This window comes from Garra rufa, chromosome 2, assembly GCF_049309525.1.
Source record: "Garra rufa chromosome 2, GarRuf1.0, whole genome shotgun sequence".
Classification (NCBI taxonomy): domain Eukaryota; kingdom Metazoa; phylum Chordata; class Actinopteri; order Cypriniformes; family Cyprinidae; genus Garra; species Garra rufa.
This window is the reverse complement of record NC_133362.1, coordinates 5,782,616-5,809,997: the sequence shown is the minus strand read 5'-3', so window position 1 is coordinate 5,809,997 and position 27,382 is coordinate 5,782,616. Positions and strand designations below refer to the sequence as shown.

At 36.0% G+C, this 27,382-nt stretch overlaps 1 long non-coding RNA gene across 1 annotated transcript; it reads left to right on the top strand.

Moving 5' to 3' along the window:
- Window positions 1–14,607: 14,607 nt before the first annotated feature.
- On the top strand, window positions 14,608–22,502 carry LOC141326468 (uncharacterized). The gene is made up of 3 exons (XR_012353898.1): window positions 14,608–14,898; window positions 18,757–18,931; window positions 21,280–22,502. It is a non-coding gene; the product is annotated as an uncharacterized lncRNA (long non-coding RNA).
- The last annotated feature ends 4,880 nt before the right edge of the window (window positions 22,503–27,382 follow it).

The window sequence follows — 27,382 nt, the reverse complement described above, 5'->3', positions numbered from 1 at the left end:
ACCATGTTTGACTGTAGGCATGACACAATTTTCTTTGTACTCCTCACCATGCTTTGACACCATCTGAGCCAAACAAGTTTATCTTATAGTCTCATCAGACCACAGGACATGGTTCCAGTAATTCATGCTCTTGGATTGGTTGTCTTCAGCAAACTGTTTGCGGGCTTTCTTGTGAGCCAGCTTCAGATAAGGCTTCCTTCTGAGACGACGCCTATGCAAACCGACTTGTTGCAGTGTGCGGCGTATGAACAAGTGCTCAGCTTTGTTGATCAACCCATGCAAGGCCTGTTCCGAATGGAACCCATCTTGGAAAACCTCTGTATGACCCTGACCACTGTAGTGTAACTCGGTTTTAGGGTGTTACTGAACCTCTAATAGCCTTGGCTATCTTTGTGGAGAGCAACAATTCTTATTGTCAAATCCTCAGAGAGTTCTTTGCCATGAGATACCATGTTGAACATCCAGTATGAGAGAATTGTACTTAAAGCACCAAATTTTAACTGCTCTAATACAAGATACACAGCTTTGTATGGTCCTGTCAAGCAGACAAAAACATAAACATGATGAATAGGACATGTGGCTTTGCATGGTTAAACAACATACATCACTCAGGTTGTACTCACTTGTGTTTGACAATAATGGCTGTATGTTGAGTTATTTTCAGAGGACAGTTAATCTATACTGCTATACAAGCTGCACATTGACTACTCAAAAATATGTCCACTTTTGTGAGATACTGTATCATCTAAGATGGTGGGAAAAGAAAAACATTACAAAATAGTCCAGTCTAACTATACACAAACAGTTTTTTCTCAATATTTCTGTATTTTAATTGCATGTTGTTGCAACTTATTGTCAAAGTGTAGTCAATCATCATTTGGTTTTACAAGTGTTCCCAAATGGGTCACTTATAACAGGTCATTTCTACTGGTATTCTGTGTAGACGGCAAAGCAGCTCACCATGTTTGGGAACACATCCCTCTTATAGAGTCTTCAGGTCATCTGAACCAACAGATGTTCAATTGCTGCTTAACTGTGGTTTGATTGGAGGAATGGCTGTGTGGTTGAGTTGAAGCTCCCTTAAGGTTTGTCTCCGAACTGCCACCACAATGTTACTCATCTAAGGAGTGGGAGGGGTAGAAAGACTGTTATTTGAAATGTCACCTTGGGACTACCGGGCATCTGCTCCATGGGCAGCCTCCGCTTAATTGCCAGGGAAACTATCCTGACCTTGGCTGACGGTAACGTGGGCGGCACACGAACGTCCTCATCCGTGCCTCCCAATGACATTGTTTCGGCTCCATCTGAGCAGGAGCGACTCGCGCTGAATTTATCATGAGGCAGAGCTGAACTCCAGATGAATACTTATGTAAGTCGCCGTATCCGTCTCCATGGCGACCAGCTGCACAGAAGCGCACGCCGCCTCCCTGAAGTGAGCTGTTTCCATGGCAACTCGGGGAATCAGAGCAGCATGCTTTTGATGATGCTCTTCAGAGATGACAGCCTTTGGAAACGCGGCACAGCTTTTATGTGTCAGAAAATAAGAGTCGTCTGAAAGTAGGTTACGTAGGAGAAATCTACAGCTCCAGGCTCTGAACCGACTGATGCTTCTCACAAATAGACTCGTACTGCTGTGATTTATAATGAATTTTGTGGTTTTGGTGAGCAGAAGAATAATGCTGTTTATTATTTTGAATATGATATGCTCTATCCCACACTTACAGTTTGTGGTAAATTAGCTCTCAAAAGGTGGCGTATTTTAGTATTATTAAGTAGGTTTTATTTTTATTTATTTTTTCATTTTAATAGCAACATTTTAGGAATTTTGTGTATTTGTCTAATTTTTATTAGTGTTTTTTATGTTTATATGCATCTTATGTCAGTTTTCATTATTTTATTACATCAACCTTGGCAACTAACTTAAATAAAATATTTGTTATTTATTTATTAATGTAATTATGTATATATAGTTTTTAGCCATTTCATCTTAGTTTTAGTTATTTTAGTACATCATTAAAATAAAAATGAGTTTTATTTATATAGTTTGTTTCAGTTAAAATATAAAAATAGATTTTATTATTTTTTTATTAGTTATTTTAACTAACATTTTAGGAATTCTGTTGTTTCAATTTTTTTTATGTTTATATACTGCAGTTTGTTATGTCAGTTTTCATCATTTTATTACATCAACCTTCGCAACTAACTGAAATAAAATATTTGTACTTTATTTATTTGTGGATTTATTTATTTATTTCTATCTAGTTTTTAGTCACTTAATCTCAGTTTTAAGTAAGAATGAGAGGTGTGTATATTTTAGTATATAGATATATAGTATATAATATTTATTTATATATTTAATTTTATTTAAAATTGATTTTAATGCGTTCAGTTATTTTAACTAACATTTTAGAAATTCTGTTGTGTTTTTTTTTTTTTTTTTTTGATTTGTATTAGTTTTTATACATATATATACAGCAGTCTTTATGTCAGTTTTTATTATTTTATTACATCAACCTTGGCAACTAACCAAAATAAAATATGTGACCCTGGGCCACAAAACCAGTCTTAAGTCGCTGGGGTTTATTTGTAGCAATATCCAAAAATACATTGCATGGGTCAAAATTTTAGATTTTTCTTTTATGCCAAAAATCATTAGGAAATTCAGTAAAGATCATGTTCCATGATGATTCTTTGTAAAATTCCTACTGTAAATATATCAAAATGTAATTTTTGATTAGTAATATGCATTGTTACCTAATTTGGACAACTTTAAAGGTGATTTTCTCAGTATTTTAATTTTTTTGCACCCTCAGATTCCTGATTTTCAAATAGATGTATCTCGGCCAAATATTGTCAACAGAAAGCTTATTTATTGAGTATTCATATGATGTATACATCTCAGTTTTGTAAAATTTAACCTTATGACTGGTTTTGTGGTCCAGGGTCACATATATGTAGTATGTCTACATAGTTTTTAGTCATTTTATTTCAGTTTTAGCTATTTTAGTACACCATTAAACTAAATAAAAATTTGTTTTTAATATATAAAAATATAATATCTAAAATATTTATTAATATATTCTATTTCAGTTAACATTAATTTTACTTCAAATAACAAAAGTGTTTTTTAATGCTTTTAGTTTTAGTGTAATAATCCTAGTCACAATTCAAAAAGCACAGAAAAACAATACTAAATGCAAGTGATAAAAATACAAGTATAGCAATCAAGGCCATATTTTTGTCGTTGAATCAAAGGTGATGTGATCAGTCAAATTCTACAGTATTTCATCAGTAGAAGTTTGATAAATTAGACTGATGCAACACTGTTAAATACAAGTTATTTAATATGAACTGTATTTAATATAAACATTTTGATATTTTTAATTTGTGATTTTTATTTGAGCAAATGAAGAAGAGAACCAGTCCGGAACCGGTGATAAATGGCTTCATGTTGGTGTGATTAATTTTAATAATTGGTTCTGTCACTGTCACTTTTTTTTTTTTTTTACTTTACATATTTTGCTGCTGGCATCTCGGCTCAGTGTTTCCGTCGTGCCGCTGCGTTCTCTGTTCTGACAGTCAGCAGACAAATGTCTGCCTCCAGGGCTCTTTCTCCTCCCGTTACGCCAACGACAATCTGCTAATACACGCGGAAGCATCCGTCTTTTAGCAACAATCTCATTGCATCAGCACTGAGCAGTTTGTGGTTTTTGCCAGTCGCTTTTTTCATTAACCTTGTGCAACTTCCTATCAGCGTGTAACTGTAACAGTGGCCTGATCCCAACTGCAGGAAGAAAGAAACAAAGTTATGTGTCACCAAAACTTTGCATGGCATGTTTATGATGTTGCTTTGAAATCCAGCTCTAGTTATACAGCCATAAATACTTGTAGTGACTCTTCCTCTGCTTTTGTTGTCTATTTTTTGTAAGTCTGTTGAGGATGAAATGGTTTCTCACGCTTTTTTTTTTCAGTGCTGAAAGAGTCTAGTAATTTAGCTCCAAAAAACTAACAACCAAAAACAACCTTTGACAGATTTTTAGACTGTGAAACTCAATTAGATAGAGACAGTGACGCTTCCTTGGTTGATTCAGAAAGCGAGTCTCAATCTTGAGTAAACTTTCGGTCTTACATTTTATAGGTTCTCATGTCAAATTTCGGTGTTTTACAAGCTACAATACATTTTTTTCTGTTTGTTACCTCATTTTTTTAAGTGTTGATTTCTGGCGAGCTGCATGGAAACCATTGTTGGTCAAAAGCCAACACAAAAGTCATCCCACTTTCTGTAGAGCCTTTCCAAATCTCTGTGTGTCGAAACTTTGCATGCACATTCATGCCCTCAACCACAAAACCAGTCATAAGGGTCAATTGAAGTTCTTAGCAATGCATATTACTAATCAAAAATTAAGTTTTGATATATTTTGACCAATACGATGTATTTTTGGCTATTGCTGCAAATATACCCATTCTACTTAAGATTGGTTTTGTGGTTCAGGGTCACATTTATGTGTTGAAACTTTGCATATACATTTATGACCCTAAAGGAGAAAAAGTCTTTACATTTCAAGAAAAGAATTCATAGTTAATTAATTCATAGTTCTAGCGCAAAAAAATTAATAAATATGGGCAAATTTTACCCCAACACAAACGTTGTGTTCAGTTCTTCCAAAACACATTTATGTGTCCCAATTTTTCATGACCCTATATGAGAAAAGCTCACCAAATTTCAAAGAGAAATAAATAGTTTAACTCATTTTTTTTAGAAAAAAAAAAACAAATATGGTTCAGTTTGACAGTCTTTGCAAAACACTTCTGTATTGAAAATTTGTACACACATTCATAACCCTAGATTAGAGAAAGTCATTCAATTACAAAAAAAAAAAAAAGAATTTACAGTTTTCAATTTTTGAGCGCAAATAAATAAATAAATAAATAAATATGGGCAAATTTGACCCCAACACAAAAGTCCTGTTCAGTTTTTCCAAAACGCATTTACGTCGAAATTTTGCATGCACATTCATGACCCTAAATGAGAAAAACTCACCAAATTTCAGGAAGAAATAAATAGTTTAACTAATTCTTTAGAAAAACAAAACAAAAAACAAATATGGGTCAGTTTGGCGCTAACACAAAAGTTGTGTTTAGCCTTTCTAAAACACATCTATGTTTTGAAACTTTGCATGGACATTCATGACCGTAAGTGAGAAAAGCTCACCAAATTTCAGAAATAAATAGTTTCTCTTTTTTTTTTTTTTTTGGAAAAAACCTAATATGGGTCAATTTGACCCTAACACAAAAGTTGTGTTCAGCCTTTCCAAAACACATCTATGTTTTGAAACTTTGCATGCATATTCATGACCGTAAATGAAAAAAGCTCACCAAATTTCAGGAAGAAATAAATAGTTTAACTAATTCTTTAGAAAAAACAAAACAAGAAAAAACAAATATGGGTCAGTTTGGCGCTAACACAAAAGTTGTGTTTAGCCTTTCTAAAACACATTTATGTTTTGAAACTTTGCATGCACATTCATGACCCTAAATGAGAAAAGCTCACCAAATTTCAGAAATAAATAGTTTCTCTTTTTTGGGGGGGAAAAAAACAAATATGGGTCAATTTGACCCTAACACAAAAGTTGTGTTCAGCCTTTCTAAAACACATCTATGTTTTGAAACTCTGGATGCACATTCATGACCCTAAATGTGAAAAGCTCATCAAATTTCAGGAAGAAATAAATTGTTTAACTCATTTTTTAGAAACAAAACAAAAAACAAATTTGGGTCAGTTTGACGCTAACACAAAAGTTGTGTTTAGCCTTTTTAAAACACATCTATGTTTTGAAACTTTGCATGCACATTCATGACCCTAAATGAGAAAAAATCAACAAAATTCAGAAGGAAATAAAACTGTTTAACCAAATTTCAAACAAAAATCAAATATGGGTCAAACTGACCCCAACACAATAATCATTTTAAGATCAAGCATGTAATTCATTTTAACATTTAACATTTAAATGTAAATGTTCCTTATGCATCTGTGCTGTTGTTGTTGTTTTAGAGGTTTTATCTTGGTTCAGTGCAGTACATTCGGTGCCTCCCGCCTGCATACAGCAGAAAATAGCCCTGGCAGCAGCGTGCACATCAAAGCCATCAGACACGTAATCCCCCATGAGTCACAGCTCAGCCCGCGGGTGGACGGCAACCACAGACACGCTGCTCGTTGATCTCACCGCGCATTCAATGCATTCGGCGCAGCAGCATTTATCTTCTTTTGCTGTTTGAACCCATGTCAGTGATTTGATTGGCTGGCCCGTGTTGGTCAAATTTGAGCTGAAGGTCACATGGTGGGCCGATGGCAACCGGGGGAAATTTGAGCTGTAATTGGGTCATGCGGCGCAGGCATGTCCACTGCTTTACGCAACGGGCCCTCTTTTAAAGCTTTATTTGTGAGCTTTGTTTTCCACCGAGGGGAAGTTCTCTGACGGTAGGAGCCAAATAACAAACCTGAAAGGTCTTTGCATTGGTTTAATTTGAAAATGAGATCTTTGAGATGAGGTACTTTCACAGTAGTGGGTGACCGAGAATGTTTTTTACATGGTGTGTGTGTGTATATATATATATAGATCTGGGTGACAGATGACTGATATAACACTGAGATGCATTTAACAGTAATAAAATTTTACATAAATTTTTACAAATTTTTAATTGTACAAAATTTGTACTGAAAATATTTAAAAATGTCAAAAATGATTTTTGTTCTTTGCTTTATTATCATTATTTAGCATTTTTCATCCGTTAACCTTTAAACAATCATTTTTGGTGATTCTAGTCAATTTTATGAAGTCAAATTAAATTAAAAAAAAAAAATGTGCAGTGCAATTTTTGACACCACTTTTATGAACAAAATAAAAGTGGGACCAACATTTTTTTTTAATCATTTTCTATCAGTTTTCGGCCTTTATATATTGTAGGAATCTGGTCTTGGAAATGTACAAAATTTCTAATTTTTATTCTAATTTCATTATTAATTTATTATAATTTATTATTATTATTATTTGAATAATAGTAATTTTAATATTATTTGAAAAATATATTAAAAAAGTAATATAAACGAATATAAATATGCAATATAAATGTAAACTACCATTTATATTGCATATTTATATTCGTTTATATTACTTTTTTTAATCTATTTTTCATCTAAACTTAACACAGTTGTCAATTATAAATGATTTAATAAATTTTGAAGTGAAATGTCTTCAATAATTAAAAAAAAAAAAAAAAAAAAAGGTCCACTGAAACTTTGATACCACTTTTATTTTACTTATTAAATGTTAGTTTTTATATATTATATATTTATATATTATTATATATTATTATATTTTTTTTACTTTTTTGTTATACAATTATATAAATTTTTTAAGTGTCAAAAAGGTCCACTGCAACTTAGACACCAATTTTATTTTATGTTAAATAAATAAATAATAACTTGTTTAATTATATTACAACATTTTTATCCATTTTTTTTATCCATTAAACTTAACACATCATTTTGATCAATTCTAGTAAAATGTATGGACTTTAAAGTCCATTTGAAGTGTTCAAAAAGATGCACCCACTATAATTTTGCTTAATTATTATACATAGTATTTTTTTTATTGTTACTTTGATTATTTATTTGTGTCCACATTTCATTGCATGGCTGATCTAGTTCATTAAGGTTCTTTGTCATTGCAAGACCAGCATAGTGTTTACTTAATATATATTAATAACCTCCACTGTTGTTCAGTAAAGGTTTTAGTTTCGCTTATCTCATTTCCCTTGATCTGCTGAGGTTTGTTGTTAATGGCTGTGACCTTTCAAATCTCTTCAGCATGGTGAACAGCGGAAGCTCTTCAGAAAATCCTCATGGGGAGTTTTTACTTGAATGACGAGTAATGTGAACTAACACCTTCATCTGAAGTGCTACATCAACCGCATCATCTCCAACTCCAACCACTTTGATCATTTTCTGTCAGTTCTCGGCCTTTATCTGATTTAAGAATGTGGTTTTAGAAATTTCCAAAATGTCAACCTCCTGACTTAAGATCATTTGACTTTTCGAGGCATAAAAGTCAATACTGATGAATAGCGTCACTCACTGTATTAATAGTAAGTGATGTCAGTTTCTTCTAGCACCCAAAACTAATATGTGACCCTGGACCACAAAACCAGTCTAGTAGCAAAGGTATATTTGTACCATTAGTCATTGTATGGGTCAAAATTGTCGCCAAAAATCATTAGGATAAGTAAAGATCATGTTCCATGAATATATTTTGTAAATTTCCTACTGTAAATATATCAAAATTTATTTTTTGATTAGTAATATGCATTGCTAAGAACTCCATTTAGACAACTTTAAAGGTTATTTTCTTAACATTTATTTTTTTGCACCCTCAGATTCCAGATTTTCAAATAGTCTTGACCAAATATTGTCCTATCCTAACAAACCATACATCAATGAAAATCGCATTTATTCAGCTTTCAGATGAAAAATTGACCCTTATGACTGGTTTTCATTACACCTGTTACTTTTTACCCCATTTATTGATTTGAAAGCTCTCTTTGTTGGGAGAAATTAAGAGTAAGATGTTACTTTAGCTCTAGAATAAGTGTGAACATGCATTATTCATCTTACTTACAAAAAACAATGAAATGAATAAAAACAGTAAAAAGAACACTGAATGTGACGCAAACCTGCAATAATTAAATGTTAAATAATACAAATATCCTTTATGTATTTAATCCCATGTCTTTGCTGCTGTCCTTCGATGATCTAATTAAAAAATACTAAGCAAAAATTGCTCAAGAAAACTAACATTTGTACTTCCTTTTTAATTGTTGAACTTTCATCTTCTGCATTCTACTGTACAGACATGAATTTACTTTTCCCCTCAGCCTGAGACTTTTGGTGTGAAAGGGCTTTTACGTTTGACAAAATCAGAGGTATTTATATTAAAACAAACAAGCGAGCAGCCCTGCCCAGATTTAAAAAGTAATGCAATAGTAACGTGACACACTACTTTCGATAACATGTTATTACTTTTCGATAACATAATAATTACTTTTTAAGGAGTAACGCAATATTGTAATGTTGCGTTAGAAACCCCATAGCAACACCCTGGCAACCACCAAGACCATCTTAGAAACCCCAAAGCAACCACCAAGACCGTCTTAGCGACCACCATCTTAGAAACCCCTTAGCAACACCCTTACAACCACCAAGACCATCTTAACAACCACCATTTTAAAAACTCCATAGCAACCCCCTAACAACCACCAAGACCATCTTAGCAACCACCATCTTAGAAACCCCATAGCAACACCCTGGCAACCACCAAGACCATCTTAGCAACCACCATCTAAGAAACCCCATAGAAACACCCTGGTTAACACCAAGACCATCTTAGCAACCCTCTAAAAATGCCCTAACAACCATCAAGGACATTTTAGCAACCACATAGCAACACCCTGCCAACCAACATCTTAGCAATCCCATAGTAATGCCATGGAAACCACCAAGACCATCTTAGCAACCCTCTAACAATGCCCTAACAACCATCAAGGACATTTTTGGCAACCACATAGCAACACCCTGCCAACCAACATCTTAGCAATCCCATAGCAATGCCCTGGAAACCACCAAGACCATCTTAGAATCCACCATCTTAGAAACTCCATAGCAACACCCTGGCAACCACCAAGACCATCTTAGCAACCACCATCTAAGAAACCCCATAGAAACACCCTGGTTAACACCAAGACCATCTTAGCAACCCTCTAAAAATGCCCTAACAACCATCAAGGACATTTTAGCAACCACATAGCAACACCCTGCCAACCAACATCTTAGCAATCCCATAGCAATGCCCTGGAAACCACCAAGACCATCTTAGCAACCCTCTAACAATGCCCTAACAACCATCAAGGACATTTTTGGCAACCACATAGCAACACCCTGCCAACCAACATCTTAGCAATCCCATAGCAATGCCCTGGAAACCACCAAGACCATCTTAGAATCCACCATCTTAGAAACTCCATAGCAACACCCTGGCAACCACCAAGACCATCTTAGCAACCACCATCTAAGAAACCCCATAGAAACACCCTGGTTAACACCAAGACCATCTTAGCAACCCTCTAAAAATGCCCTAACAACCATCAAGGACATTTTAGCAACCACATAGCAACACCCTGCCAACCAACATCTTAGCAATCCCATAGCAATGCCCTGGAAACCACCAAGACCATCTTAGCAACCCTCTAACAATGCCCTAACAACCATCAAGGACATTTTTGGCAACCACATAGCAACACCCTGCCAACCAACATCTTAGCAATCCCATAGCAATGCCCTGGAAACCACCAAGACCATCTTAGAATCCACCATCTTAGAAACTCCATAGCAACACCCTGGCAACCACCAAGACCATTTTAGCAACCACCATCTTAGAAACCCCATTACAACATGCTGGCAACCACCAAGACCATCTTAGCAACCACCATCTTAGAAACTCCATAGCAACACCCTGGCAACCACCAAGGCCATTTTAGCAGCCACCTATCAATGCTCTGGAAACCACCAAGAACATCTTAACAAGCACATAGCAACGCCCTGGAAACCACCAAAAGCATCTTAGCAATCACATAGCAATGCCATGCCAACCAACATCTTACCAACCCCATATCAATGCCCTGGAAACCACCAAGAATATCTTAGCAACCACCTAAAAATGCCCTAGCAATCACATAGCATTGCCTTGGCAACCACCATCTCAGAAAACCCATAGCAACACCCTGGCAACCACCAAGACCATTTTAGCAACCACCATCTTAGAAACCCCATTACAACATGCTGGCAACCACCAAGACCATCTTAGCAACCACCATCTTAGAAACTCCATAGCAACACCCTGGCAACCACCAAGGCCATTTTAGCAGCCACCTATCAATGCTCTGGAAACCACCAAGAACATCTTAACAAGCACATAGCAACGCCCTGGAAACCACCAAAAGCATCTTAGCAATCACATAGCAATGCCATGCCAACCAACATCTTACCAACCCCATATCAATGCCCTGGAAACCACCAAGAATATCTTAGCAACCACCTAAAAATGCCCTAGCAATCACATAGCATTGCCTTGGCAACCACCATCTCAGAAAACCCATAGCAACACCCTGGCAACCACCAAGACCATCTTAGCAACCAAATAGCAATACCTTGGCAACCACCAAGAACATCTTTGCAACCACATAGCAACAGTCTGGCAATCCCCATCTTAGCAACCACATAGCAACACCCTGGCAACCACCAAGAACATCACAGCAACCAAATAGTAATGCCCTAATGCGCAATATTGTAATGCATTACTTTTAAAAGTAACTTTTTCCAGCACTGGATGTCATTGGGGTCAAATGTTGTTGCTCGTTGCATCAGTTTCAAGCCCTTCAGGCTGATCTTTTTTCCACAAAGCGACTGTGGCAATCAAGTGTTGAAATCACAAACATGCACGATAACAGACACACACTTTTGAGAAGTTGATGGTAATAAGAGGTCGGGGAGTTTCCACCACCAACCCTGATAATTGACATCTATTTACTGTTTCCCAGATGCCGTTTCACTAGCAGACAAGATTACTGGCTGCTGTCTGAACCGCAGTTCTTATGACGTGAGGACTGAGGATCAAACTTTCTCTGCTTAATTATGTGACGAAAGAAAAAAAATATTTTCTCGGTTGAGATCTTAAAGGAATAGTTTATACAAAAATGCTAACTTGCTGAAAATGTACTCAGTCTCAGGCTATTCAAGATGTGTAGATGTGTTTGTTTCTTCATCAGATTTGGAGAAATGTAGCATTGCACCACTTGCTTACCAATAGATTCTGAATGGGTGCCATCAAAATGAGAGTCCAAACAGCTGATAAAAACATCACAATAATCCACAAGTAATCCACATCACTCCAGTCCATGAATTAATGTCTCGTGAAGCCAAAAGCTGTGTGTTTGTAAGAAACAAATCCATAATTAAGACACTTCCAGCTGAAATGCTCTTCTATTCAAAATATAGCTTTCCCAAGTGAAAAAGTAATCTCGTCCAAATCAGGAGAGAAATCTCCACAGATCAAGCACTGTTTACAAGCCCAAACAGTCTAAAACAGCTCCAAACAAATATGTGACCCTGGACAACAAGACCAGTCATAAGTGTAAATTTTTCGAAATTAAGATTTATACATCATCTAAAAGCCGAATAAATATGTTTTCCATTAAAGTTTGGTTTGTAACACCGTGTCTACACCGGACGCGAGCGGCGTGACGCGGCGCGATGCGACACGACAAAATACACTGGAACCTATTATGCTGTCTACACTGGATGCGGCGCGGCGCAACACGGCAAGTCCCCGACAGTAATCTGCTGCCGCGTTCTATTTATGACGTGCTCACGCAAAGTTTAAATGATTTGCAACGGTCGCTTTGTCGCGTCCAGTGTAGACTTTAGCTGTCTACGCAACAACTGTCACGTCCGGTGTAGACACGGTGTTAGGATAGGACAATATTTGGCCGAAATGCAACTATTTAAAAATCTGGAATTTGAGAGTGCAAGAAATTCAAAATTATGAGAAAATTGGCTTTAAAGTTGTCCAAACAAAGTTCTTAGCAATGCATATTACTAATCATAAATTAAGTGTTTATATATTTACAGTCGGAAATTTACAAAATATGTTCATGGAACATGATCTTTACTTAATATCCTAATGATTTTTGGCATAAAAGAAAATTTTTACAATTTTGACCCATACAATGTATTTTTGGCTAAAGACTTACTTAAAGGGATAGTTCACCCAAAAATGAAAATTTGATGTTTATCTGCTTACCCCCAGGGCATCCAAGATGTAGGTGACTTTGTTTCCTCAGCAGAACAGAAACAAAGATTTTTTTACGAAAACCAGTCTGCCAGCCAAATAATGTGAGTGGATGGTCACCAGACCTTTAAAAGTAAACAAAAACATGCACAGACAAATCAAAATTACACCCTGCGACTCGTGACGATACATTGATGTCCTAAGACACGAAACGATAGGTTTTTGTGAGAAACTGAACAGTATTTATATCATTTTTTACCTTTGACACACAGCCACGTCCATCTGTCATGAGCACGAGTTCATCATCAGGCACGTTACTCGTGTACGCGCTCTGGCATAGTATATGCAAACACCGGAAGCGATCTGTCGCATGAATACAACACTCATTGTTTACACAGAGCACAGAGATTGTGGGTATAGCGGCTGTTCAAAATGGTAATTACTTGCGCTTATCCTGATTGTTCAAACCGATTCTAAGCTAAAAGATTACGTTTGCTTGCGCAAACTCATCCGGGACTTTTCACTGGTTTCCCCTTACGGTGTTTGCATATACTACGCCAGAGCGCGTTCACATGTAACGAGCCTGATGATGAGCTCGTGCTCAGTACAGATGGACGTGGCTGTGTCTCAAAGGTAAAAAATGATATAAATACTGTCCAGTTTCTCGCAAAAACCGATCGTATTATTTGGCTGACAGACTGCACCGGTTTTCATTAAAAATCTTTGTTTGTGTTCTGCTGAGGAAACAAAGTCACCTACATCTTGGATGCCCTGGGGGTAAGCAGATAAACATCAAATTTTCATTTTTGGGTGAACTATCCCTTTAAGACTGGTTTTGTGGTCCATGGTCACATATGTGAGATTTAGATTTTTCTGCTGTTTTGACTCTCATTCTGACGGCACCCATTCAGTGGAATGCTACATTTCTCCAAATCTGTTCCCATGAAGAAACAACTTTAAAAACAACATTTCTTGCACTTGCATTATAGATGGCGGTAGATTGTACACTTCATTAATGATTTAGTGAATGAGATGAACGTATGATATTGGCACCAGAAACAACACTTTCATCATCATGTAGGTGTTGGACATGAGACATCAGCTCAAACCTGACAGGAATGAACACGCCATCATGCTGAGTGGGACGCCTGCGGTCACATTTTTAACATGCTGGGACATTCTGTACAAATTCACTAATACAATCCAGTCACATGTGAATTGCACCTTCAAGGAAATACTTCCTAGAATTCAGTGGTTTGCTGGTATTCTTACACGTTTGAACCCACGTTTCCCGTCCAGAAAGTGCTTTTGTTAATGAAACTAAAACTGTTCACATTTGTCGTGAGTAATGGGGCCTAACCTGAGAATTTAATTATTGTTCTGAAAGAGCTTAAGGCATAATTCACTTCACTCACTCAGATTTTGAGTCATTTTCCAAAGTCAACAATTTAATGACACATTAAAAGAATGTTTCAGGTTAATACAAGTTATAATCTCATTTGACAACATTTGTGCATAATGTTGATTAACACCTTATTTTAAACTAATCCCTTGTTTTAAATGTAAAAAATCAAAAATTAAAGCTTACAGTGATGAATTTATAATAGAAGTAAATGGGGCCATTTTTGGAGGATTCAAAAGCAAAAACGTAAAGTTTATTTAAAAAAAAAACACTTAAATTCAGTCTTAAGTTGTGTTGTCAACATTTAACATTGTTTTGTGGTATTTAACATTATGTTTTTGACAGAATATTGCTTTAATGTTGTTCTTGGATTAAGGCTTGTATAACCATTATTATGAATGTCTTTGTTTATTGGACTGCATGCTGGTTTACAGTGGATCCATGTGGTTTTGACAGACCTCACATCTGGGTAAACAGGAGAAAGAATGAGAGGCTGGTGTGTTGTTTGTGGAAAGATTCTGTGGAAATGCTAATGGAAGACGAACCACTGAGGCATCAGTCCAGACGGCAGGATAATACGATTATGGTGAGAGGAAGGTAGGGAAGATCTGTGTTATAACAATGCTTTGAAAACTGCCAAGAGCATCTAGCAACCACATAGCAATGTCTTGGCAACCACCATCCTTGAAACCCCACAGCAACACCCTAGCCACCACCAAGATTGTCTTTGAAACCACATAGCACCACTCTGGAAACCACCAAGAACATCTTAGAAACCATCTAACAATGCCCTAACAACCACATAACAATGCCTTGGAAACCACCATCTTAGAAACCCCATAGCAACACCCTGGCAACCACCAAGACCATCTTTGCAACCACCTAGCAACACTCTGGAAATCACCAAGAACATCTTAGCAACCATCTAGCATTACCCTAGCAACCATGGTTACTTTTTAGTAACCACATAGCAACACCCTGGCAACCAACATCTAGGCAAGCACATAGCAACCACCAAGAACATCACAGAAATCAAACAGTAATGCCTTGGCAACCACCATCTTAGCAACCTCATAGCAAGGCCCTGGCAACCACCAAGATAATCTTAGCAACCACATAGCAACACCCTTGCAACCACCAAGATCATCTTAACAGCAAATGCCCTATCAACCCCTTAAGGAAATTTTGGCAAAACATATAGCAACACCCTGGCAATCCCCATCTTAGCAACCACATACCACTACCCTAGCAACCACCAAGAACATTGTAGCAACCACCTAGCAATGCCCTAGCAACCACTAAGGCCAGCTTGCAACCAAACAGCAATGCCCTGTCAAACACCATCTTAACAACCACATACCAATGCCCTGGCAAAAAACAAGGTAATCTTAGCAACCACAAAGCAACATCCTGGAAACCTCAATCTTGGCAACCACATAGCAATGCCCTGGCAAACACCAAGTCTATCCTAGCAACCACATAGAAACTCATTGGCAAGCACCAAGAACATCTTAAAAACCATCTAGCAATGCCTTAGCAACCACTAAAGAAATCTTGGCAACCAAATAGCAACACCCTGGCAACCACCATCTAAACAACCACACATCATTGCCCTGGCAACCACAAAGTACATCTTAGCAACCATATAGCAATGCCCTGAAGACCACCAAGAACATTCTAACAACCACATAGCAACACGTTAGCAACCACCATCTTAGAAACCTCATAGCAAAATCCTGGAAACCACCAAGAACATCTTAGTAAACATCCAGCAATTCCCTAGCAACCACATAGCAACACCATAATAACCACCATCTCAGCAACCTCGTAGCAATACCCTGGAAACCAGCAAGATCATCCTAGCAACCACCTAGCAATGCTCTAGCAACCACATAGCAACACCGTGTTAACCACCATCTTAGCAACCTCATAGCAATGCCCTGGAAATAATCAAGAACATCTTAACGACCACCTTGCTGATATGTGGTCGCCCTAGCAACCACATATCAACACCTTGTTAACCACCATCTTAGCAACCTCATAGCAATGCCCTGGAAACCATCAAGAACATCTTAACAACCACATGGCAATGCCCTAGCAACCACTAAGGACATCTTGGCAACCAAACAGCAAAACCCTGGCAACCACCATCTTAAAAAAAACCATAGCAACGCCCTAGAAACCACCAAAAACATTTTAACAACCGCCTAGCAATGCCCTAGCAGACACTTAAGACATTTTGGCAACCAAGTAGCAACACCCTGGCAACCACCATCTTAGCAACCACATTGTAACTCCCTGGCAACCCCCATCTTAGTAACCAATCGTAACTCCCTGGCAACCACCAGTAACATCTAAGCAACCACATAGCAACTCCCTGGCAACCAAAAACAGCACCCTGTCATTGTGGTAGTGAGTTTTAAACTGGCAAACATCACTCACATTTTTTTAAGCAAGGTAGAAATCTATTCAAAATTAATTTAATTCAAAAGTCCAGCTGCTTTCCTTTGCAGAAAACTGCTGAATGACTTTCAGACGTCTAGCACATGTAGGCCTTTTGTTGGTGGATCTGTTTTGGTCTCCTGAGTGTGTGTGTGTGTGTGTGTGTGTGTGTGTGTGTGTGTGTGTGTGTGTGTGTGTGTGTGTGTGTGTGTGTGTGTGTGTGTGTTCAGGATTCACTGCACTCCAAAGTATTTTTGCACTTGCGTTCTTCCCGTAAAAGCAGGCTGGCTGCCACATGCTCGCACGCCCCATCCACATGATCTGAGAGAGAGAGAGAGAAAGAGGCAGGAGGGGGAGGCTCTTAATGCAGTGAGTCAGCACTCCAGACTCCATTTCATCTCCATCCTGACCGACCAACACGGCTTAACCCTTTCCTACCTCCCCTCCGCTTCACTAGCAGCTTTTAATGACCTTAATACAGGGAGCAGAGATTTAGATCATCATGCATTACATTGATGAAAAGTGACAGTAAAGATATTTATTATGTTACAAAAGAATCCCATTTCAAATAAATTCTATTCATCAAAGAATCCTAAAAAATAACATGCATCACAGTTTCCACAAAATATTGGGCAGCACAGCTGTTTTTACATTGATAATAATCAGAAATGTTTCTTAAGCAGCAAATCAGCATATTATAATGATTTCTGAAGATCATGTGATACTGAGGAGTAGTAATGATGCTGAAAATTCAGCTTTGTATCAAAGGAATAAATTATATTTGAATATATGTGGCAATAGAAAAGTTATTTTACATTGTAAAAATATTTAACAATTTTTTATGCACTTCTTCCATAAAAATATCAAAAATCCTACCAAGCCCAAATATGACACAACTTATTTTTAACTGTTAACACAGAGGCATAGCAACATGTAGAACAACATATTTACAGTTCATTCCTGTCAACTACACTGTTGCTCATTTTTACTGCTTTTTAAAAAGTCTCTAAGGCTCATCAAAGTTCCATTTATTTGATCAAAAATACAAAAAAAGTAACATTATTGCAATTAAAAATAACAGTTTTTTATATTAACATACTTTAAAATATAATTTATTTCTGAGATGCAAAGCTGAATTTTCATCAGCCATTACTCCAGCCTTAAGTGTCACATGATCCTTCAGAAATCATTCTAATATACTGATTAATTACTTGTATTAACAGTGTTTGGACATTTTTCTTTGGAGCCTGTGATACTTTTCTTAATGAATCAAAAGTTACAATTTTATCAATTTAACACATCCTTGCTGAATAAAAGTATTAATTTATTTCAAAGAGAGAAAGAAAGAAAAAAAAATGTACTGACCCCAAACTTTAAACGAGGTGTATATTGTTACAAAGGTTTTCTTTTTTAAATAAATGCTGTTCTTTTTAATGTTTGATTTATCAAAGAATCCTGAAAAAAGTATCACAACTTCCCAAAAAAAGTAAGTTTCCAACTTTAATAAATCAGCATATTAAAATGATTTCTGAAGGATCATGTGACAGTGATAACTGGAGTAATGATGCTGAAAATTCACAGAAATAAATTATATTTTAAAGTATATTAAAATAGAGACAACCACTATTTTAAATTGCATTAACATTTCACATTATTACAGTTTTTATTGTATTTTTAATCAAATAAAGAGCCTTGACGAGCAGAAAAGTCTCTTTCAAAAAGCATTAAAATCTTACCGATCATAAACTTTTGAGCGGCAGTGTATATAATTTAGCTGGGCTGCAATGCAAAGACAAAAACACTGCAAAAATAGCTTTAAGACCAAGTGTGTTACTGCGGTAAGCATGTGTGTGTTTACCGCATTCATACACAATGAATCCACGGTGGACAGAGAATGTAGGTCACATTCCTGAGCTGAAAGCTTTCTGAGCCACACAATCACAGCAGGATTTCCAGCATTTCACTGAAGGCCGTCAAACAAATGCGTTTCCTCTGTGTTTCCCCCCCAAACAGAGACCCCCGTCCACAGGCCGCGGGATCAAAGCCACACAGCTCAATCGGCCTCTGTGTGGCTTACAGCTGAGATTGATCCGTCTGGACTGAGGCTTGCGTAAACTTGACAGAACTGAAGCTTGTAGCCGAACACAATGGATTCGACATGGATGAAATCAAACCCAGATCCTGGCTGGTTAGTCAACTGACCTCTCAAACAAACACACAAATGCACAATGGGGACATTGCATAGACTTCTATTGTTATTATATACAACTTTCTGCACTTTTACCATTTTAAAAAGGTTTAGCTCACTTTCAAGTACAAATCTGTCTCTGGAATATGGTTAAGTAGGTATAAACCCACACACAATCACTCATTACACCTCCAATGTGATGCAGTAATTGGCCAATGCCTCCTTCTGAACCTCTTGTTCATTATGTATTTCAGCAGATTTTGTTTAGAACTGAGTGAAAAAAAATATTAAAGAGAAAAAAAAGTATTAAAATGAATCATTTTCATAATATTCTTTCATGCTAACAGTCCTAAAAACTCTATTCTTCTACAGATGCAATCTGAATACCATACTTAAATACTCAAGTATAATTAGTATTTATATACTTCAAGCACTATTTTAGTGTGTATATTTTTACATTTTCAGTTTTCAAATTTTATTTCTAGTTTAATTTTTAGTAATTTTTATGTGCTTTTGTATTTTTTTATTATTGCTAAATTATTGTAGTTTATTTTTTATTTAGGTTTAGATTTAGTTGTATTTCAGTAATTTTAGTATTTCAGCTTAAACTTGCATTTCTAAAATATTAAATTTAATAATTAATAACTCTATTCTGTCACAGATGCAAACTGAATGGCATACTAAAATACTCAATTATTAGTATTAATATATACAAGCGTTATTTTAGTATTTATTTACTGTTAATAAGCTTTTACTCTTACATTTTCAGTTTTCATTTGAAGTCTAGTTTTAAATTTTAGTTTTAACTTTTGTCATTTTTATTATTATTCTTTAAATTATTTCTAAATTATTTTACTTCATTTTTAATTTAGTTTTATTTCAGTAATTTTAGTACTTCAGCTTAAACTTTCAGTTTGCTGCCAAGGCAACATATCTAATTCTTTAAAGTTTTTCAACTAATATTTATATTTGATTTCAGCTATACACTGTATTTTTTTATTATTGTTATTAATAAATATTTTAACTAAATTAAAACTGAAATAGAAATTAATACAGAACAGCATTTATTTGAAATAGAAATATTTATATAATGTAATGCGTCCTAACTGAATTTTAATAAAAAACATTTATACAGCCAAAATAAAATAAAAAAATATATATATTATTTGAAAAACTTTAACTAAACAAGAATTAGATATATGTTGCCTTGGCAGCAAACCGTTAAAGCATGAAGTACTAAAATAACTGAAATAACACAGAATTAAAAATGAACTAAAATAATAAAAAATAATAAGAAGAAAAATTACAAAAGCACAACAAAAATTACTAAACAATTAAACTATTTTTGTTTAAACTGATTTTATAACATTTTATGTTTCAGGATCCACATATGAAAAAAAACTTCAAAAAGAACAGCATTTCTTTGAAAAAGAAAGATTTTGTAACATTATAAATGTCTTTACTGTCACTTTTTATCAGTCTAATGCGTCCTTGCTGATTTTTTTTTTAATCCAAACCTTTTTGTTTGTTTGTTTGTTTTTTGGTCTCTATGAATTTTTTTAAATTTCAGTTTTAATTTAGTTAAATATTTTTTTTATTATAATAATTTGTTTAATCCAATTGTTTTTGTTTTGTTTTTATTTAGTTAAATATTTATTAATAATAATAATAAACATTTATACAGTGTATAGAATGAAAAAACATTTGGATTAAAAAAAAAGATTTTTAATAAAGAAATGTATGATTTTATTCAGCATGAAAATAGTAAATAATTTAATGCATACTTTAAAAGCAAAAAAAGAAAAAAAATTCCTTTCAGTTTCTTAAAGCAATTTCTTCTTAAGTATTAAAAATCTTACTAACCCCAAACTTTTTTTTTAGCACTTTAAATTGCAATGCTTTATTGGAGCGGCCAATGACCATTAAGCTCTTTTACCACAGTCTTTGTATCCATGGTAACAATATCTTCACATATCACTACACACACTTATATAAAAATATGTGTACACACACACACACACAAACATGTTAAAACCATTAAGAAAATTAATAGGCCTTTCCTCTATTATGCTCCACAGAAAAAAAGGAAAAGTCAAATCCTGTTTCTTCCAGCTAAGCGCTTCAGTCATTCATACTCTCTCACACATACATTTGTCAGCCTGTTATTCAAGTGAGTCACAAAGAACAGTTACACACACACACACACACACACACACATACACATACACACCCCGCAGCTCTAATTCCAGGAAGCAGCTGCTCAGCTGCAGCAGATGATGATCGCCTGTATCAGGCCTGTGAATCACACCTCTGTTTTGACTCCCGCTTTTTTCTTTCTCTTTCCTCAGAATGGGACGGGGAAGAACGCGGCGTATGGCACGGCTCCAGAGGGAGGAGAGGACGGAGATGAGCAGTGACAGGATTGTGTAGGGAATGGGATGGTGGTTTATTACACGGCTGCGGGGCGCGCATTTCAGCGGTGGACATGTCTGGACGTGACGCCCTCGCCCCAGTATTAAAGCGCAGCTGTGATTGAGCCCAAGATGGGAAAGTAAGAGAAAGAGATCTGAGACAATGATGTCACTCATTCCCGCCAGCGATGAGAATCACGTGGATTTCAATAATTCCGGCTTAGATTCCTTATGATTTGGTTCCTTAACAGAACTACTTAAGGGGAGACCCTTTTTTCATGCACCTGTGAAGTTTGAGATTTTGGGCTTTTTGGTTTTTCATTGTGTTTTTCAGACTAGTGGAAGGAAAACATCCAAAAGACACTTTTAAAGGAGTAGTTCACTTTCAGAACAAAAATTTACAGATAATGTACTCACCCCCTTGTCATCCAAGATGTTCATGTCTTTCTTTCTTCAGTCGTAAGGAAATTATATTGTCTTCTAAGGTGCCCCCGAGTTTGAACTTCCACAATGCAGCTTCAAAGGGCTCTAAACGATTCCAGCTGAGGAACGAAGGGTCTTATCTAGCAAAACGATCGGTTATTTTCTAAACAAAATAACAATTCGTATATGTTTTAAGCTCAAATGCTCATCTTGTCTAGCTCTGTGTGAACTCTGTGTATTCCAGTTCATGACAGTCAGGGTATGTCGAAAAACTCCCATCTCATTTTCTCCTCCAACTTTCTTTCTATACTTTTTTACTTACTTTTCTATTTGTTTCTATAGCAACCGGGACTTCTAACGGCAGCTGCAGTGACGCGCTGACTTTACTGATCAACGATTGGCTCTTTCACTAAGAAGGCGGAGCTTCGCGGCCATGATGACCGTTGCATTTTTCCCCATTCAAAACTACACGAGTGACATGTCTTTGGTATTCTATAGTCTTTGGTCCAAAGGAGCCGTTCGCTGTAGTTCTCGAAAAGGGATTTTTACTAAATAAAAAAAACTAAATATCTCCTTTTGGAGTGGACTTTGAGATTTGTAACTTTGTAGATGTGCTTTATGCCCAAACATACACAGTGTGTGCACTGGCTAATATTTAAAAAGTGAAAAAGCATAATAGGACCCCTTTAATTAATTGTAATGCACTGGAAAAATGGTATAGAAATTATTTCATTTTGAAATTGCTAATAAATAATCACAAAGAAACAACGTGCCTTCAAATGATTAATCGCAATTAATCGCATCCAAATTAAAAGTTTTTGACAATAACAATAACAACACTGATTCACCTCTTATGTTTAATGCAAACGGTGATGACTTCTAGGTGTTTCGTTTACATCAATTACAGCAGCATCTTCGGTAATTGCACTGGAGGAGAACTGAAATTAGCCGTCTTGTTTTATGTTAACCGTATTAATAGACAATGAGGATGACGTGGGCTTGAAGTAAAGAGGATGGTTTAGTCAGTGGGGTGTGTGTGCCCTTAACCTACTTAAAATAGTGTGTCAACTAATACGTCTCTGTGGCGTTTCCTGTCTGAACAATGACACTGGAGAGTAGAAGAATAGCGAGCGAGACGAACTTCCCCCTCCTCGCGGGCTGCGGCACTTCATTTGGGAAACCGTGTCAATGTGAACCTCTGTCACACTACAGGACTCAGAATAGCCACTGTTCCCTTGGTAGCCATTTCTCCTTCTCTCTTTTTTTTTTTTTTTTTTTTTTTTTTTTTTTAGCGGCGGGATTGCTTTCATGTGAGGATGGTGTGCTGTTGCTATGGCTCTGCTGATTTCTGGTTTGAGTTGGTAAATGTGTTACGCATGCTTGATCGATAATGCGGTGCACAGGCAAACACACGTGCAGTAAAACTGGCAAATGCATAGGTGGTTCATTTAATATATTCTACTGGAAATCCAGCTGCTTTGTGTATCTGGTGCCACCTAGGATGTGATTTCCTACAGTGTTTGATGTTACCAGACAGGAACTGACCTAACAGACCAAACAGAACAACCTGTTAATGTTGGGATGGTGTTAGTTTTGGTCCCTATGCTGGCACAAAATGGCTAGATTTGTGTGGTGGTGGCTTCTGCATAATTGGTTGTCGCTGTGCAGCTTCCAGTAATCGAGAAAGGCACCATTCAGTCTGGAAATGTGTGAAGTTTATGTAATGGATCAAACCTAAATGAATATGCATTCTGTCTTTGACATAAACAGTGTTTCATAACCAGTTTAAAATAAAAATGGGTCTAAATGGTACATAGAATAGATCCAAAGTGTTTATGTCAGTCAAGACAGTCATGATGTATAAATCCCCTCATAAAGTGTGAAATTTTGGGCCACAAAACCAGTAATGAAGGGCAATTTTTTTTTTTAAACTGAGATCATGATAAACTTTCCATTGATGTATGGTTTTCTAGGATAGAATGTTTGGTTGAGATACAACAATTTGAAAAACTGAAATCTGAGGGTGCAAAAAAATACAAATATTGAGAAAATCACCTTTAAGTTTGTCCAAATGAAGTTTTAAGCAATGCACATTAATAATCAGAAATTAAGTTTTGATCAATGTACGGTAGAAAATTTACAAAATACCTTCATGGAATATGATCTTTACTTAATATCTTAATGTTTTTAGGCATAAAATAAAAATAATAATGTATTTTGGCTATTAATATACCAGTGTTACTTAGGACTGGTTTTAAGGGTCACGTATGACCAAAAGATACATTTCAAAATATGGCCACAAATGCATTGCTAACATAGATGTTAAAATATATTTATATTAGTCAGCTATTTTAACACCCATATTATACACTACTAGTCAAAATCTTTGAACAATAATTTTTTTATGTTTTTGAAAGGTATTTTTTGCTCACCAAGCCTGCATTTATTTGATCCAAAGTACAGCAAAAGTAGTAAAATTTTGAAATATTTTTACTATTTAAAATAAATGTTTTCTATTTGAATATATTATAAAATGTAATTTATTCCTCTGATTTCAAAGCTGATTTTTTAGCATCATTACTCCAGCCACATGATCCTTAAGAAATCATTCTAATATTCTGATTTGCTGCGCCAAAAAAAAAAATATATATATATATATATATATGTTAAAAACAGTGGAGTAGATTTTTTTCAGGTTTCTTTGAAAGTTCTGAAGAACATTATTTATCTGAAATAGAATCTTTTTCAACATTAGAAATGTCTTTATCATCACTTGTGATCACTTTAAAGCCTCCTTGCTAAATAAAAGTATTCATTTCTATATATATATATATATATATATATATATTTTTTTTTTTTTTTTTTTTTTTTAACTGACTCCAAAGCTTTTAAATGGTAGTGTTTAATGTTACAAAAGCTTTTTTATTTCAGATAAATGCTCATCTTTGGGAAAAATGTACTTAACTGTTTTAAATATTGATAATAATAATAATAATAATACATGTTTATAGAACAGCAAATCGGCAAATTAGAATGATTTCTGAAGGATCATATGGCACTGAAGACTGGAGTAATGATGCTGAAAATTTAGCTTTGATCACAGGAATAAATTACATTTTAAAATATATTAAAATAAAAGAAGTTATTTTAAATGGTAAAAATATTTCAAAATTGAACTGTTTTTGCTGTACTTTGAATCAAATAAATTGGTGAGCAGAAGAGACTTCTTTAAAAACATTAAAAATCTTTTGACTGGTAGTGTATTTCACTAATATATATAATATATAGTCAAAAAAGTCAATAAAATTCCATCAAATTGAATTGAATAATCCTTGAAATGATTGTTCAGTTACTCAATTAAAATACATAAGGATTATTCAATTCAGTTTGATGGAATTGTACTATTTATTAAATTGCGTGAATCTTAAAAAAAGCTTTATTTTCTTTTTTAATGGGCCTTTTGTGACTTTTTACTTTACCAAAATGCATTTGCCCCTTATGATATAGATAGGTATTTCAGATATATTCATAATTATATTTTGGCCAGACAAAAACTAATGAATGAGCATGCATGACTGTCTTTCTGAGTCATATACACGCACATGCAGCCCTGTCGAAAACCGAGGCGTCCTGGCGTCCAGATCTTGTTAAATCACGAAAAGTAATCACTTCCATCACGGTCGCCATCTGAATCATGACTGGAATTAAACTCTTGAGCTCAGTGTGTTCCTCACCGCTTCATGACATCACGGTTTACTCTCTCAATCAGGAATACCAGCAATACTGAGTCAGTAAAGCTCTCAGGTTTGTACAGCCACGGGGAAGGGTTGGAAATCTCACAGGCTTTTAAGACAGACAGGATGAAGAGAGAAGTCTGGCGCCTGCGTTTGAACACAGCCGCACCTTTATTAAATAATTGAGTCGACAGATTAAAGTTGCAGCAGCGTTTTCAATCCTCTGCCTTGGGCAGCTGGGGAACAAATGGAGGTGGGACCCATCTGTGGACGGATGGATGGGTGAATAAAGCGTGACTCATTTCCTGGCTGGAGAAACCCTAGATCTGATGCTTGTACTTCCAACAGAAGTTCGTCCAGGGCGCCCTTGTGCTTCTGAGTCAGGGAGCTGTTTTGGGGTGACGCCATGTTGCTCTGGCTTTCAGGAATCCTCGCGGCGCTGCCAAAAGCTCTCAGACAAAGCAAACCCGCCGAGATCTGCCTCTCCCCTCAACTCGCACACATGGAAGCCATTTGAGAGGCCTGGCGTGGAACCGAGTCAAATACTCTCGAAATGACAGACTGTATTTGTGTCATGTGGGCCGTTTCTTACAGACTTTTCCATGTTCACTTACTGTAAAAAGACTAGTCGTACAAAAGGCCTTCTGTCTCGGTACTACAGACACTTCATTGGGTTTCTTATATAAGTACCATCATCCATTGATTAAAATGGGAGATTTTATTGCAAAAATGAAAATTATGTAATTCCCCTTTTCCTTTCGCCTTTATTATGCCCATATGCTAGGTTTTGTGGCTGGGATGCTGGTTTTAGCTGGTTTATGCTGGTCCTTAGCTGGTCATGTCACTGGCATATACCCACAAATGACATATGCAACTATTACAGAAGGTTCAAACGCTCACTGATGCTCCAAAAGGGAAAAAAAAAAACTTTTTGAAGATGTGTACATTTTTCAGAATATATCAGAATGTTTCCCAGAAGACAAAATAAGTACAATTTACCCTGATCTTCAAATTCCAAAGTTTTCACCCCCTCGTTCTTAATGCAGTGAGCGTTTGAACCTTCTGTAATAGTTGCATATGAGTCCCTCAGTTGTCCTCAGTGTGAAAAGATGGATCTCAAAATCATACAGTCATTGTTGGAAAGGGTTCAAAAATACTGAAAAACCAAAGAATTTGTCAGTTTAACTGTTCAGGACAAACTAGGGACTCATGAACAATTATCACCTAACAAAACACACAGCTGTGGATCATTCAGGTAACAACAAAGTATTAAGAATCAAGTGTATGTAAACTTTTGAACAGAGTCATTTTTATAAATTCAACTATTATTTATATATGTAAACATCTCTTATGTGAAATATCTTATTCAGGTCAGTGCTAAATGTAAAAAAACATGCATGCAGATTGTGCAAGGATATTAGCTGGATATTAAATATTTTAAAAAGAAACCAGCCTTTCAATATGTCCTATTCCTGTTTAAATATATCAAAATACATCAAAACCCCAAGGAAAACTCCATTGATCAAGCCATTTGGACCTTTTAGGCTTGACAACGGTAGAATATTCTTGGCTGTTCCCCGTATTCAACGCACGTATTAGTTTCTAACACTCAGTTGCATCATCTGTGTTTTACACTGGTTTTTACTGCGTGCAGCATCTCTTGCTCAGACTGTTTGTCGTGTTGCTGTGGTTGTGTGGGATCTGCTGTCTGCATAAATGTCTCTGTGCTCTCCGTTGCTACGCTACGCTACAAACAGTCGTCCCGCCTCAGCAGCAGGTTCATGTGGGCCTCGCAGCCAAACCCCTGTGGCTCCTTCTGTTTATTATGGTCTGTTTGTTTGACACTGCGGCAGACTGCACGAAAACCCAAGCACTGAACCGGC